The following is a 16,213-nucleotide window of genomic DNA, read 5'->3' as shown; positions in this document are numbered from 1 at the left end:
CTGTGATCCTAAGCACTGACATTTAAAAACCTGACACATGTTTTAAACTGAAAGTCTTCGGCAAACAGCATTTGCTAAAAAATTTACCCCACAGTAACAATTTATGATTTTCTCATTCATGGGTCATTGAATGAATTAAATGGCTTGTTATTCTGCTAGGAAAAATATGATGGAGAAGTGGGAAAAGACATTTTATTTCACTTGAAGATCCCTACACGTTTCACACACAGTTCCAGGTAGATTTGCCATCTCTGGGTTGGGAGATTCCTGGAGATGTTGGGGGTGGAGCCTGAGGAGGGGCCTCAGTGGGGTACAATGCCATAACGTCCACCTTCCGAAGCAGACATTTTATCCAGGGGAACTGATCTCTGTAGTCTGGAAATGAATGTAATTCCAGAAGATCTCCGGCCACCACCTGGAGACTGGCAACCCTAGAACCAGGGGATCTGTAAGGCAACCGTCTCTTAGTGTGTCCTCACCATAATGTGGTTACACTCTAAGAGAAGGTTGCCTTACAGATTCCCTGATGAAACTGTGTGAAACACTAGTGATCTTTGAGTGAAATAAAATTTCTTTCCCCACTGCACCATCATTTTTGCCTTCTCTTCCTTGATCCTGCATTGGTATGGCCTTCTTTTCTGCATGTTGTTATTCTGTTACCCAGATCATCATCATAATTTTCCAAAGAAGACTTGGCATTATATACAGCAGTCATTTAGGTTACAGACATCTAGTGGACCTGTGAAAAGGCCCGGCGATGCCAATTTCCAGCCAGTTGCTACAAGAAACATCACACATAGGAAGTGAAAGTACTGTTGATGCTATTATAACTGTCTATACTAAAACAGAAAATACACTAGCTTCCCAGAAACCTCTATACTATTTAAGTCATGCTATGTTGTTCAGACCCCATGCAAGGTAATGGCCAATATGAGAAAGGCCCATTTCCATCAACCCTATGTAGGGCCTTAAGTTTCTGCTAGCTGAACAGAGGGGGGGAAACCCCCAGCTGTCGAACCTGTGCTTAAAATGCAGCTCTGAATAACATTCCTGGTTTTTATGCATAAAGATGTAGCATTTTGGAGGCATGCCACCTTGGCAAAACCCCTGTAATGGTGCTGTATGCTTATGTGGAAGAAAATGCAAAGATAGAGATGTTTTTAAAAAATTGGCACACAGAGTTTTTATCTATTTGGAAAAGTCAAACATGCATTCTGCCAGCTATTTTGAAAACAGAAAAGCAACAGGAGCACACAACTTGCTAAATTTTGGTTATAATTTATCACAGGGATTCTTGTTGAAGGTGGATGAATCACATTAGCATTCTTACCATTGACATAGCCAGCAAATGGCATTAAGTTAATAGAAGCCATCTGGGGTGGTCAAAGAAATGTAATCCACATGCTTCTTTCAACTGTTAAGTATATACATTTTTTTAAAGTGCTGTGTATGCAGCCAGGATTACTAAAGAAAAAAAGCCAAAGCCAAGTTCTTCTCACTTCTGTGCATATAATTGTTCAAGCTGTCTAGTTACTGTCTTTACCTTAAAAGCTGCTAAAAAAATAAAGATTGTACCTCTTACGTATAATGCACCTCCCAGCTCTGGCACTGTGTAAGCTAGAAGGCTGGAGTGGGAAGGAATTACATGTCATGCTTACCAACCACACAAACATATTTGTTTTGTTATATATGGCTCCCATGTTATCCTCAACCCAAATGACCCACCGCCCCCTCTGTTGGACCCAGGAAAGTGGGGTCTGGGGTTGTAGTTGATGTGCTCTCTATTTCACGATTAAGGAGTCCTGGGTATGTGTCAAAGTAGACACCCTAAGCAAAACAAATCCCCTGCACCTCACACACTTAAAAAAGAAAGTGAAACCAATATTATTTAATATTGTATTACACACATTTACCACCTACTCTCTGGTCTCTAATGCGCTGTGAGCAACTACGCTGTAAGAAAAACAGGTTTACATCCTTTCAGAAAGCAAACAGAATGCTTTGGTTCTTGTAGGTTATCCGGGCTGTGTAACCGTGGTCTTGGAATTTTCTTTCCTGACGTTTCGCCAGCAACTGTGGCAGGCATCTTCAGAGTAGTAACACTGAAGGACAGTGTCTCGAATGCTATCTTAAAAGCCTTCTTCATTCGCAGATTTCAAAAGGATGATACCATGGAATACCTTACCCCAGGACAGTTTACATTGTTTAGCCGATTTCATGTGTACACTAATCGCCCTTCCTATTTCAGTGTGTCATTTGGAAGTGTTTCATGTCTTTTTCTTCTTCTTTGGGCAAGGAAAATTGGCCAGTCCTCCCCTGCAAGAATTTCCCCGATCCTCCTTGCTCAGTGTCTGTTTTAGCCTCTTCCATACCATGTTTACCTTATGGAGCTTGCCCATTAATTCAGACACCAGCTGCAAGAGTCTCTATTGGAATACAGAGGCTTTTTTGTTTGGAATTAACATGTGGTATCAATTTATCATTCCCAACAATGTAGTGAGGAATCCACTCGCTTTAAAAATAAAAAAAGTGGTGCACTTTAACTCTTAAAAGCCCCTTTACCCTTTTCTATGTTTTTAAACAAGCCTAACAATTAGCAAGAGGAAATACAGATGGTGGCGATGCAATCTGTCTGATTTCTTGCATTTAGTTCAGATTTTGGTATCAGTCAAACTGGTATCCTAGAGAAAGCATACTAGAAAGCAAAGATACACCAGCTATAACTGTGACACAGGAGTTTATTATCTCAATAGGGTCACTGGGAAGTGATGCATTAAAAGCCGAACTCTGTCTCACTAACAAATGCTGGTTATTATAGGAATTTTATTTATTTGTATAGTGCCATCAGTGTTTATGGCTCTTTACAGAGGAAAATAAGACAGGCCCTTATCCCAAGGAGCTTAAAAATCTAAAGTTTTAGATAAGGGAAACAACAAAGGGAAGGGAGAGAGGCAGAGGTGGTGAAAAATGGAGAACAACATGCATTCTGCATGGGCGAGAGACTGTGATTTTCACCAAGGGACTGTGAAATTTGCCCTTCCAGATGTACCTATATCTAGCAGAAGGCAGAGATTCCATCTTCTACATTTAGAGCTCTGCTCACAGTTTGTTGGATTTAAGCCTATGTTTATATCCTGCTCTTATTATCCAGGTTATTGACCAGGTCTACATGTTCCGGTCTTCAGAAACTCTGCAGCACTACCAGATTATTCTATGGAAAAGCATCTTTATTTTCAAGTTTGGGGCCAGTAATGTTCTAGCTGCCCTTACCTGGATGGGCCAGACTAGCCTGATCTCGTCAGATCTCAGAAGCTAAGCAGGGTCAGCCCTGGTTAGTACTTGGATGGGAGACTGCCAAGGAATACCAGGGTTGCTAAGCGGAGAGAGGCAATGACAAACCATCTCTGTTGGTCTCTTGCCTTGAAAATCCTACTGGGTCGCCATAAGTTGGCTGCAACTTGATGGCACTTTGCACACACACACACACACACACACACACACACACACATGGTTTAAGATTTACTTATACTTGTATTCCACCACCCTGAAAGCAGTATGAGGTACAGTACGTGGGTGTTACCCTATTTTAATCTCACAATAGCTTTGTGATGTAGTTTAAGCTTAAAGATAGTAACTGAACCAAGGTCACTAACAGTGCAGTCCTAAACAGAGTTACACCCTTCTAAACGCAGTGGGTTAGGACTGCAATGTCAGTGAGCTTCATGGCTTAACCCACCTCTCCCTGGTGCAAACTCTCAAAATCTTCCATAGACCACACTGGTTATTTCTCTCTCAACTTAAGGAGTTGGCCTTCAAGTCCACACGCTCTATTTTGAATGCCCTTTCCCCAAAATACAAAATATGTTAGCATACAAAAAATCCGTATAGATATTTACATCTATGATCCTAACTCTGGAAGTTCACAGATGCCAGAACTAGAAAGAACGATCCATCCTTTTATAGACAACACATAGATATTTCCCTGTCCCTAGGATTTCAAAAGGGGTACAATTATGAATTTTGACATAGCTATCCATGATATTTATAAACCATTCAAATTAGGAAATTATTTGATGGAAACCACTGGTGCATGGCACGTGTAATTTTTAAGCACAGCAGGAAATGGGTTACTGCTGAAATAGCAATGATGTGTTTATTATCTGTTTTTCAAGTTATTTAAATAAAAAAAACTCTGCCCCAATCCACCAATGGAGATTTGTTTGTGATGTGTATGCATGATGTTGACTCAGCCAAATTCGATATGTATACACTCCCTCCTGTGTGCTGAGAAATTTTGAGGTTGACTTATTATATAGCAGCCCTAATAGCCCAGACTAGCCTGATCTTGTCAGAGCTTGGATGCTAAGCAGGGCTGGTATTTGGGTGGGAGACCACCAAGGAAGACTGGGACGGCTATGCGGAAAGAAGCAATGGCAAACCATCTCTGTTCGTCTCTTGCCTTGAAAACTCCATAAGGTGGAACTCCATGGGGTTGCCATGAGTTGGTTGTGACTCGAAGGCATACTTTACGCAGCCTATTATGAGAACACTGATACAAGAGGTGTGGAAGAAGACTCTATGCTTAAAAACCCTTTTTGGAGCTGGGTTTAGATGAATAGTGTTTTATTGTAGTTGCAATGGGTCTTATCAGTCTTTTCTGTATTGTAACTGTATTGATTTTAATGTGATGGCTATTGATTTGCAGTGTTATCATAGTATTTTTATTGCCAAGGGCTCTGGAAGGCATTTTGATAAGTGGTCTACAAATCTAATGTACATAAGAATGCTAAAATGAAAGGAACGACTGAATAAATAAACTGTGCTCATGCACATCTACATGGCAGCGCTGGTCTAGATTCCTTCAAAGTGGTTGGATATGTCCTTGGATGAGGATGCACATCTCCCTCAAGGAACACCAGCTGCACCCAACTAGAACTGGATCAGGGCTAGAATGTCTATCTTCCTAGACGTTTTGAACTGTTACAATAAACAGGCCCGCCCTGGCTGAAAACACAGCATCTGGGAATTGGCTGAACACATCAGACTTTCAGTTAGTAGCAACATTTCCAGTTATCCTATAGGCAACCTTCCGCTGACCACAGGAGACCTTTAATAAGTAACATTTGTTTTGCTTTCAGAGAGCACGCTGCTTGCAGTTTCCTTTTTTCCACTGAGAAGTGGGGGAGGAAAATACAGGGAGAAATAAAATTGTCAATAATCCAAAATGCTTTGATTTTTAAGATGTCTGACCAAAAAAGAGGGGCGAGGGAATCGTAGGATGAAAGGGGGGGGCAAGCAACAGCCTCTCACTTTTAAGGAAACATACCACGTTTTCTGTGTTTATGAGGAACTTCATAAGGAGAGATGGCAACAGTTAAGTGGCTGTGTGGCGTTTATTTTTCAGATTTAGAAACTGTCTCAGTAGCTTCTTGCCCAGCTGTTTTTGTTCTTGGAAAACTACAGAGAACATTCCATTCCCCTCCGCCAAACCTGCACTAGTTCTGGCACATATTGGACATTGGAAGCAGTTCTCGCAGACATTGCCCCCCCCCATCCCCTGACATTCTGCCAAGCACTCCAGCAGTTCTTGTTAGCATAAGACGCACGCATCCATGCATGCACGGCTCCAGCACAAAGGCCCACTGGTGTTCCAGTGCACAAGAAAAGCCTCCAACAAGAAGACATTTCTTCATGCACTTTAATGCAGGGACAGCTCCGCGCAAACAAGGAATAAGCTTGCACGCAACTGCACCCAATATTATAGTGAATGGAGAAGCATTGAACATTGGGTATCCTAATACATCCAAGAAGCTCCTGGATTGAAATGATTGCCCGTGTTTTCTAGATTAAATTTTACTCCATATTAAAACTTTAATGCAGGGACAGCTCCGCACAAACAAGGAATAAGCTTGCACGGAACTGGACCCAACATTATAGTGAATGGAAAAGCATTGAACATTGGGTATCCCAATACATCCAAGAAGCTCATGGATTGAAATGATTGCCCGTGTTTTCTAGATTAAATTTTACTCCATATTAAAACTGGCCGAACCAAGCTAAGGTTAATATATTATTAAAAAAATAAAATAGGGAGGGGGCTCATCTTAAACAAGGCCTTCCCCTCCTGGAATTTCCCCTATGTACCTGTAATACATATATAATTAGCAATACAGATGTTTCAAAAACCTTGGGCAAATTCCAGTTTAAACCCAGTGTTAAATTGATGGTTTTAAACATTATGAAGCTATCTGATTGGCAGCCTATCCCACGGGTTTTAAAATGGCAATTTTTTGACTGTGCCATCTACCACTGTATTCTGATTGGCCACTTCTGTAGCCAATCACAAAAGTGGGAGGAGTGAGCTCTGGGAAGCTTTTCTTTTTCCTTAAAGGTCTGACTCTCTTAAGGTCAAGATAGATATGGTTGGAAAATCCTGGATGAGGTTCTCCTGAGAGTCCCCCTCCCAATGAAAAGGTGATTAGCAACGTCACCTGGCATCTTTAAAGATTAGGAAATGTGTTTAACCCATTCATCTCATGGCTCCAATGATTTCAATCACCTTTTAAAAACTGCAATTACCTCTGCAAGGCAGTGAGAAGAGAAGCCCAGCAGAAGGCCTTTTCCACATGGGTTCGATGCTGTTGGGGATGGAGGTTTTTTTCTTGCTTCCCCACAGCATTTTGGTGCTTCCATGCACTACTTGAGTTCTCCTCAACTTTTCTATGATCTTTCCCAAGCCTGCTTTGCAGCAATGTTTTAGGAAAAATCACAGCATAGCGGGGCTGTGCTGCCAATGTAGGTATAATGGTCAAGTCACAGCTGACTTATAGTGACCCTGTTGGGTTTTCAAGACAAGTGACGTTCAGAGGTGGTTTGCCATTGCCTGCCTCTGCATCACAACCCTGGTATTCCATGGAGGTCTCCCTTCCAAATACTAGCCAAGGCTGATCCTGTTTGGCTTCTGAGATCTGACAAGATCAAGCTAGCCTACGGCTATCCAGATAAAGGCGGTATGTCCATTACTGGTTGGGGGGGGGGAAACCCTGAGAAAAGCTACCCCCTCCTAATGTGTGTGTGGGGGGGGATGGCTGCCAAAGGGACTGGGGCAGGGAAAACACACGGAAAGCTGCCATCTGTGCTGCGTCGGCATCTGCAGAGACCCTGAGGCTTCCACAGGAAAGAATTGCCATGTGGAAAAGTTCCAAGGTGGTGGAATGGGAACAGAGATGATTGGTAAGCCTTACTCTCATGTACGTCAGTCTAACAAACCTTCAACCTACTTTGACACCTTCCATTATCATTTCAGTGTCCTTTACTTGTCACAGCTGCACCACACAAGCCACTCTGACACAGGTTCATCCCACCACATGCCCGCAAACATGTGGGAGGGATAATTGTGTAGCTCTTTCCTCATAACCAGCATCCTCCCTCATTGTGGGGAACTCATTCCCTTAGCACAATCAGTCCCACCCATGTGCTTGCAAGCAGGACTAGCTCCAGGTTTTGGGTGGCCCTTGGCAAGTTGCCATTCAGTAGCCTTCCTTAGTAAACACCCCATCTCACCAGGCACACTTATGTGCATGTGTTCTCCTGCAGATTGCTGTTCTGTCACAATTATTTATGCCCTGTTGGTGCTAGCTAAAGAGTGCAATAGAGTTTTGCTCTGCTTACTCCAGATGCCCCTCCCATCCTGAAGTGACAGATCCAGAGGCACTAAAACATTGCAATGGCTTCTGGGGTGACTTCCCATTCCTGGCAGAAGTGGATGGGTCATGTTCTCTGCTCACCAGTGGGTTCTCTGCTTTTGCAGGTGGCCCTACAATGGTAACTTTTGTCCTGGGATGAAATCAGCTGATTAAGTTCCTATTTCCATTCATGGTGATCCATGGGGACTGTACAATAGAGATGAGGACCAATTCTTTTCTGTATATGAAGAGGTCACTGAGGACCTAGAAAGGAACTAGTGGGACAAATATTAAAGGAGAATTGTGGGACATTCTTATGTTACTTTATTGAACTTGAATACCCTTGATAAAAAAGTGGGATATGCACCACACAACAGTGATTCAGTTTTGCTCATGTGAACTTAGTCCACAAACAAGCATTTAAGTTATGTGAGGCTTTTAATACTAAACTACTATTTATTTCCCTTTCAGCCTACAGTCTTCACAACATATTGTTTATTTTGGTCAATTTATAAATACCCAATTAGCATGCTCCTCTTGCATTGTTCTGTTTATGAGGAAGATGACATGGGTGAGTCAATGTTAATTCTCCTGTTATGAATCTACCCATTTTATTGAGAGCAATAAGCTTTGGAAAATGTGAGTAAACTAGCTATTCCATAACAGGAAATGCTGTGTATTAGTGGTAAGGGAATAAACACTAAAACTAATGAGATCAGTGTGTCCAGCAGTCTCAAAGGGCCTGATCCTGAATGCTACTTTTGAGCATAGAAATGTGCTACATCCCACAGAACTACATGAGGGTTTTCCTACACCGTTACATATTAATTATTGTGTTGTAAAATAAAACGACATCCCTGGACCTTGAGGGATTTAAATAAACAAAATAGATAAAAAGCCTAAGGGCTAATTCACTCATGGTGGTTGTGGCATGGAGATTTCATCCATGCAGGGAAAACCCTCACATCTGGCCACTTGTGAAATGTGGTATGCTGGGCTCACAAATGTACCAAATACAATCCATAAGTTAACTTGCAGAATTAAGTGCCACAAGATTGCCTGTATCTTGTGTGTGTAAAGTGCCGTCAAGTCGCAGCCGACTTATGGTGACCCCTTTTTGGGGTTTTCATGGCGAGAGACTAACAGAGGTGGTTTGCCAGTGCCTTCCTCTGCACAGCAGCCCTGGTATTCCCATCCAAATACTAACCAGGGCTGACCCTGTTTAGCTTCTGAGATCTGACGAGATCAGGCTAGCCTGGGCCATCCAGGTCAGGGCTGCCTGTATCTTACATGGCTTTAAAAAAGGGATTCAATGTTTGAAAATCATAAAATCAAGTTTTTAGAAAAAGATCAGGCAAATGAATGGACAAAAAGACTATCAAGGAGGGACATCAGCTATGATAGCTAAATAGACCATCCATGTCAAAGAGGAACTATTCCTCCACCTATCAGAAGGTGGGGGGGGGGAATGACGACAAACAATATGTTCTACTTGTAAATACTAAAGGCATCTGCTTGGCTGGTCCAGATGAATCTTGGCCTGATCCAGCAAAGCAGACTTCCCAGAAAAAGGCCCCAATGCTGAAGAGGATGATGTCCTTCCTATGGTCACACTCCTTCTCCGCCCAAGAGTCAAACATACCCACAGAAGGGACAGCTTCTTTTCAGTTCTCCCTCTCACATGTATAAAAAGGTCTTAGCCAGTTGGGGTCTTGGGTGCTGGCAGCAATAGCGAGGCACCAGCATATCAATGAGATCCCCTGTTTTTATTCTGGGCTGTGAAACTATGCTTATACAGCAGGAAGAGGTTTTCCCCCAGCTTTGGTAGTGCCACAAACACTGGTCAATGTCCATAAATGTCACCTCCTTCTGCTCTCATACCTGATAGTGGTTACAGTATCAGACTAGGATTTGGGAGACCCAGGTTTGAATCCCCACGTGCCATGGAAGCTCTCTGGGTGACCTCGGGCCAGTCACACACACTCAGCCTAACCTACCTCACAGGGTTGATCTAATGATAAAATGGAGAACAACTTAAGATGCTTTGGGGTCCCCATTGGGAAGAAAAATGGAGTATAAATGAAGTAAATAAATTAATTAATCGTGACTAATTTAAACCCCATTGCTTTCAATGGATCTTAGTCATGACTAATGTCAGTTGAGTTGCAGCCAGAATGTTATTGTTTATTTTGTGGTTTGGGAATCCATGTAAGCAAAAACAATGTACATATCAAGTAGTCCTAAACCTCAGAGACTAACAGCACAATCTGAAGGAAAGTTACACTCTTCTAAGTCCAGTGAAGTTGCTGTAAGAGAAGCTGAACCCCAACATATCAACTCTATAGATACATTGATCAATGGTGCCCAAATGATAACCTATCAGCAGGTTACAGAAGCCTTCTGAATGAGTTGTCATGCTCTGAAAAACTGGTGCTCAGGAAAACAGATATAACGGATAACGCATTTTAATGGACACAGAAGGGACGACTACTTTCAGGGGTAGGCATAAAGGAAAAGCAAAAATCCCATTATTAGGCCTTAGTACAAACATATTGAGAACCATTAATGAAACATGAGAAGTGCTTTTTCTCCACTAATTTAGAGATAAGGGGGAAAGCTATGTATGATTCTGTACTAGTGTATGAATATATAGATAAGATTGATGCATTTAAGAGGAAGACAGTATACAGTGGTTCTTAATCATATATTTTTGCACTTACATCCCATTATTGAGATTTAGGCACATACCTATCTCAGTCCAGATTGAACCTAACTGCCTTAAAGATTCTTTCATCAAACAGCTAATGCTGAAATGCTAGTTCAGCAAAAAGATTAATTAGGTGCCATGAATTGCACACATTAACTATCATATCTGGGGACTGGATATAGCTACTTTGTGACTGATTAGACTAAAACCATACACATATTGCAAAGCAGCTATGTTTTAGCAGGTCTGTACAGACCCATCAACAATTTTCATGGCATAATAATCCTTCTAGCCAGGGGCTTTAGACCACCTTCTCGATTGTCTTGGATTTTTCTATTATAAATACTAATCTGAACCCATTCCATGCAATTTAAAACATGTAATTAGTTTATCATTGTACAGAATAGATAACCTGGTTTTTATTCCAATTGCCAAAAAGACAAAGAGCACTTCAATTTAGTAGTTTGTATCCCTTCCTTTGAAATGTGGTGTTGGAGGAGAGTGTTACGGATTCCGTGGACTGCCAAAAAAACAAATCAGTGGGTTATAGATCAAATCAAGCCTGAACTGACCCTAGAAGCTAAAATGACTAAACTGAGGCTATCGTATTTTGGTCACGTCGTGAGACGACAAGAGTCACTGGAAAAGACAGTCATGCTAGGAAAAGTTGAGGGCAGCAGGAAAAGAGGAAGATCCAACAAGAGATGGATTGACTCAATAAAGGAAGCCACAGCCTTCAGTTTGCAAGATCTGAGAAAGGCTGCCAAAGATAGGACATTCTGGAGGACTTTCATTCATTGGATCGCCATGAGTCGGAAGCGACTTGACGGCACTTAACACACACACACACACACACACATCCCTTCATTAGGAGAAACAGCATTTGATTTTCCTTTTATCATGGGCTTTTTGTATATTTATATTGTATATTGTTTTAGAGGTATTTGCATAGGTAATGTGTGTATAAAGTGCCATCAAGTCACAGCCAACTTATGGTAACCCCAGCAAGGGGTTTTCAAGTCAAGTGAGAAGCAGAGGTGGTTTGCCATTGCCTTCCTTTGCAGAGTCTTCCTTGGTGGTCTCCCTTCCAAGTACCAACCCTGTTTAGCATCCAAGACTTGATGAGATCAGGCTATATGCTCCCTTCATTCTTTATAGGTAATAACCACATCTAAAATGCCAGTTTTAAATTTATTTTTAAAGTATTAAATCTACCATGACTTTTAAAAACTTGATCTTCAAAAGATTTGGGATTTTCTTATCTTGAAAGTTATCTCACATTAATCCCAACCCAAGTAACATAAAGATGGAGGTGTACAAATTCTTAAACCTTTCAGGAAAGTTACTTGACACTAAAAGGATCAGATTTCATGTGGCAGTCTGATCTATTCTCCACCCCGCCTCCCAATCAATGGATTTCCCTGATCCTTTGGATTTCTGTTGCAGAGTTCTCAACTGTGTAGAGATTCTAACAATATAAAGGGACTTCTAAAAGAAGTTGCCCAGATTTTTTCAAATGTTATTAGTTGAGTGGGTCTCTGAGAGAACTGTGACAAGCGCAAAGTTAGTATTGGGCTAGGAGAATCCTGGTAACAGACAGGCTTCATGTGGAGGAATAGGGGAGTGCATTTGAGCATGCCGAACCGGAAAAGGTGCCATTTGACGGGAGCCAAAAAAGTAGAAATTATAAAATACAGGCTACAGAACTTTTTCCAGCTTTTCAGGATAACACACATGTGGGGAAACCATACATGAACAGCTTCTTAGTTCTTCAGAATTTTAAATGCTTTATTTTATTCTATAATGACTGAAACAGTTATCTCACTATTTTGTACTATTACATTGTAATTTATAGAGCATTCATAAGAACATAAGAAAGGCCCAGATGGATCAGACCAAGGCCCATCAAGTCCAGAAGTCTGTTCACACAGTGGCCAACCAGGTGCCTCTAGGAAGCCACTAACAAGACGAGTGCAGCAGCACCATCCTGCCTGCGTTCCACAGCACCCAAAATAATAGGCATGCTCCTCTGATATTAGAGAGAATAGGTATGCAGCATGACTAGTATCCATTCTAACTAATAGCCATGAATACCCCTCTCCTTCATGAACATGTCTTAAAGCCCTCCAAGCTGGCAGCCATCACCACATCCTGGGGCAGGGAGTTCCACAATTTTAACTATGCATTGTGTGAAAAAATACTTCCTTTTATCTGTTTTGAATCTCTCACCCTCCAGCTTTAGCAGATGACCCCGTGTTCTAGTATTATGGGAGAGGGAGAAAAACGTCTCCCTGTCCACTCTCTCCAAACCATGCATAATTTTATAGACCTCTATCATGTCTCCCCTTAGCCGCCTTCTTTCCAAGCTAAACATCCCTAAGAGTCCTAATCGCTCCCAATAGGACAGTTGCTCTAGTCCCTAATCATTTTGGTTGCTCTTTTTTGCACCTTCTCAAGCTCTGTAATATCCTTTTTTAGACGTGGTGACCAGAACTGTACACAGTATTCCAAGTGTGGTCTCACCATAGAGTTGTATAACGGCAGTATGATATCAGCAGTTTTATTTTCTATTCCTCGTCTAATTATGGCCAGCATAGAATTTGCCATTTTTACAGCAGCCGCACACTGGGTTGACATCTTCATTGAGCTATCCACTACCACCCCAAGATCCCTTTCTTGGTCTGTCGCTGCCAGCACAGATCCCATCAGTGTATATGTGAAGTTGGGATTTTTTGCCCCAATGTGCATCACTTTACACTTACTCACATTGAATCTCATTTGCCATTTTAATGCCCATTCTTCCAGTATGCAGAGATCCTTCTGGAGCTCTTCACATTCTTGTGCCTCCCCCTTTCCCAAGAACTCAGCATGGCACGGTCTCATTTTGCATATGGGACTCTGAGGCTGGGAGGCAGTCCTTCCCCAGTCCTTTTAGCTGAATGAGCTAGAATTTGGACCCAGGCCTTAAAGCAGAATGCAAGTCCCTGGTTTCTGTATTTTGAGCATCATTCCAAGTTACTAGACAAGCGGAAAAGTTGTCGACAGATCATTTGCCCTTAAGAAAAACAGTGATCACTGAGTCACTATTTTTTAAAATCAAGTTATTTCTTCCAGGAAACTAAATCCTATGTATGTAATAATTCATCAAGTTAACAAGCCAGCTGCTTCAGATTGTGAATTTAAGGCTGCCATCAAACTTACAACTCATTGCCTTTCCTGTGTCATGTACAGACAGAACGAGAGAAGAGGAAAAATGGAAAGACAGAGACAGTTCTCACTCAAGTGGCCCCTTCCAACTCCATGATTCTATAAGTGGTGTATCTGTATCTCGTGTGTGACTTCAGATTGAAGGTGAGGATCCACATAGCTCTTCTATTCAAACAATTCCCAGCACATAGAAAACAAGATATAATGAGAAGGGATCTGTGTGTGAGTGAAAAGTGCCGTCAAGTCGCAGCCGACTTACGGTGACCCCTTATGGGGTTTTCATGGCAAGAGACTAACAGAGGTGGTTTGCCAGTGCCTTCCTCTGCACAGCAACCCTGGTATTCCTTGGTGGTCTCCCATCCAAATACTAACTAGGGCTGACCCTGCTTAGCTTCCAAGATCTGACGACATCGGGCTGTACCATGCTGCTTTCCCTCCGAGAAGGGATCTATCTTAAGTTTTCCTCCCTGGAACTCTAACAGTCTTTGTAAAGTACTTGTGTGTATATAGGACTGTTAAATTAGGTAAGTCTCCCACTTGCTATCCAAGTGGTACAGTTCAGAAACAGGTTTACCAGTTCAGAACTAGGTTTACTATCATAGTAAGAATTAGTCCCAGGGAAAATGCACTCTTCTGATGTCCTCATAAAATGCTGAAAATTGCAACAAAAGTCCTAAGAAAGAAAGACCAATGTTCAACAAAGAAAAATAATGGGAAGTAAGCCTGGATCTTCCTTTCTTCAGTTCTTTTACTTTTCTGCAGCTGTAGTAGCTACTACAGTTGTCAGTGGCTTCTCTCAAGGGATCAGACTTCATTAGACTAGAAAGAATTTTCTATGCATGTGTGAAAGGAGATTCTGTTTGCTTAACATTTAATAAACTATTCTTTCTCTCTCTCCCCCCCCCCTCATCAGTGAGTGCACTGAAAGCAGTTTGGTTGAAAACTTCCTAGGAGTGACAAGCATTGCCCCTCCCCATTTCAGCAAGACGGGGTTTCAGCACTGCTTCCATCTTCTACAAAGTCCAGTATGAAAAGCCCCCCCAACACTCTGGAGGAAGGAAGGAAGGAAGTCAGGAAGGAAGTCATCTTGCTGCTTCCGGTTTCCCAGTGCTGAGTGCAAAATGAGAGAGCCCCTCATGGCTTTTGCAATAACCAACATGCTGAAAGATCCTTCCTCTTCGAAGTTCTCTGCAAACGGAGAGCCTGGGGAATCTTTGTGTTGAACATTTGGGAGGGAACAGTCACTGGGAACAAGGGCAGTTGCCGTGGTGACCATATTTAAAAAGCCCTGTTAACTATCTTATATTTGCCATTTTACTTTTATTACAGAATCTGGTCCTTCAAGTGGGAAATCTTTGCGTTACGGCCCACATTTACACACCGTATGTCTCCAGTTAATCTAGTTTAAGAATTCAGTGGCTGCGACAACAAAATTAATGGTATTGCCTTTTAAGCAGAACATGAACTTAAACAGAGGGTGTTCAAACAAGACATCCTGGTTGGCTTCAACAGGCCCCTTGAACAGCAGTGGCAGGGAGTACCTCAGCCTCCACCTCTGCATGTGACGAGGGAGAAGATGGTGGCTCCCTTCTTGGAGGGTCACAGGACGTTGCAACCAAGCTACTGGAACTAAAGCTGTGGCACTGTGCTGACGTACAGCTTCTGAGCGGTTGCTTGAACCTGGTGCCAGCAAGCAGTGTCATAATCCCAGGCTTGTGCCAAGTTCCATTAGCCACATGGAAGCTGCACACCGGCAGCTCTATTGCTGCCTCTTGTTGTCTCCCAGTAAGGGTAACATTTCCCCTTCCTTGTCTCATAGTGATGGAGGTTGGGATAGCTCTCTGCACCCCGGTTCACAAACACTTGCTGCTGATCAAGGAAGCAATGGCTTTCAACACCATGTCTTTTACTTTATGATGGGATTATCTCCTCCCTATCTGTCTTCCTGGGCTTTTGCACTAAGCATACTAAGTTCTTTTAGTCTTGTTGGAAGAGAACGAAGAGTATGTAAGCCCTTATGATTCGAGAGTATTTACAAAAGGGGGGTACTATTAGTCAGAATTTTCTCGGTAGAATCTGAATAACAGCAGTAAATTGCATGTGCCAAGAAGCAAGATTCCTGGGTCAAAATTCAAAGGTCCTAAAAGAAAAAACAACAACCCTGTATATGTATTATAGACTCTAATTTCAACTTAATGCATTTTGGCACTTTCGTGGTCCCCTCGTTCTTTTCATAAAGATGCTCTGTTTCTACCCACCCTTCAATGAGCAACTTAGTTCACAGTGGGTTTTTTTTAACTTGCATGTCAAATAGCTGGAGTGAGACTGGACAGCTGACCATATGCCAGAATAATCTCTACTATGAGAAACGATCTTTGACAATCAGAAGCCATACAATGGTTCAGCAGGACAGCTCCCTTCACCCTGTGTGGTATCTTGGCTGATAAACATAAAGATCTTACTTTAGTGCTCTGACCTCTTAATCAGGAAGTTATTTTAATTTGATATGATGCTAGTTGCTGTAACACATGACAAGAAACTGAGCTACTGTAGGGCAACAGGATCATTTCTCAGGCTTTGTGATAAAGTGCAGGAGATCTGTGCAAAAAAAAAA

The 16,213-nt window shown here is 42.1% G+C and overlaps 1 protein-coding gene across 1 annotated transcript in view; it reads right to left on the bottom strand.

Moving 5' to 3' along the window:
• Positions 1-16,213, bottom strand: part of FOXO3 (forkhead box O3) — a 115,687-nt gene that overhangs the window by 12,029 nt on the left and 87,445 nt on the right. The gene's annotated exons all lie outside the window — the stretch shown is intronic.

The sequence above is a fragment of the Euleptes europaea genome, chromosome 10, assembly GCF_029931775.1.
Source record: "Euleptes europaea isolate rEulEur1 chromosome 10, rEulEur1.hap1, whole genome shotgun sequence".
Taxonomy (NCBI): Eukaryota; Metazoa; Chordata; class Lepidosauria; order Squamata; family Sphaerodactylidae; genus Euleptes; species Euleptes europaea.
The sequence above is the reverse complement of the archived record's forward strand: the minus strand, read 5'-3'. Positions and strand labels throughout refer to the sequence as shown.